Source organism: Myotis davidii, unplaced genomic scaffold, assembly GCF_000327345.1.
Source record: "Myotis davidii unplaced genomic scaffold, ASM32734v1 scaffold2100, whole genome shotgun sequence".
Classification (NCBI taxonomy): domain Eukaryota; kingdom Metazoa; phylum Chordata; class Mammalia; order Chiroptera; family Vespertilionidae; genus Myotis; species Myotis davidii.
The window spans coordinates 400,978-401,710 of NW_006292458.1; the positions used below are offsets into that span (position 1 = coordinate 400,978).

The 733-nt window shown below is 51.7% G+C and overlaps 1 protein-coding gene across 1 annotated transcript in view; it reads left to right on the forward strand.

Annotated features, from left to right (window-relative positions):
• The window catches only part of NOSIP (nitric oxide synthase interacting protein), a 27,879-nt gene that overhangs the window by 16,310 nt on the left and 10,836 nt on the right, over positions 1 to 733 (forward strand). The gene's annotated exons all lie outside the window — the stretch shown is intronic.

Here is a 733-nt window from a genome sequence, read left to right on the forward strand (position 1 = left end):
TTCTCTCCCATCATTGATGTTTCTATCTCTCTCTCCCTCTCCCTTCCTCTCTGAAATAAATAAAATATTTCTATTTTAAAAAAAAATAAAATCAGCAGAGGGAAAAGGCACAAGGAGACCAGCACTTAATTCTTCCAGCACCGCCCACCAGGGACGCCCACCTGAGAGCCCCGAGTCCAGGGTCCTTATTGGAGGTTGGTCACGTGGACATGACCATCCCCTACACAGGTCCAGTTGATAGTATGTCCCAAGCCCCCAGGTGAACAAAGGCACCCTTCCAGGAGGGCTTAGGGGGTGCCTCCCAGGAGCCCATCCAGGGCCGGCCCCTTGGAAGGTGCGGGTGTGCCAGCCCAGCCTGCTGAGTAACCCTTCCCGCAGGAGGTTCTCCCTGCGCGTCAGAGCGCGTGACTGAGCCAGGAGGGTCAGGACAGTGTGGTCACCTCGGTTCCCTCTGCGGCGGCGACCCTGTGTGTACATCAGATTGGAATCTTTGGCAGTGGATGCTTGAGGAGCTGGATCCCTCCATGAGCTGGGTTGACATGAAATATGAGTGAGAGCAAGGCTTTTGTTGTGATAAGCCACTGAGATTTTATTTAATCACAGCGTAGCCTCAATGTCCTGATTGATTCAGGCAGAGTCTACCTTGACCTTCTCTTTCATTTTATTTTTCACCAAAGAGGCTGGTTTTCACTATTCTCTTCTGTTTTCTTGGAAACCCAGAGGAGGGTGGGCA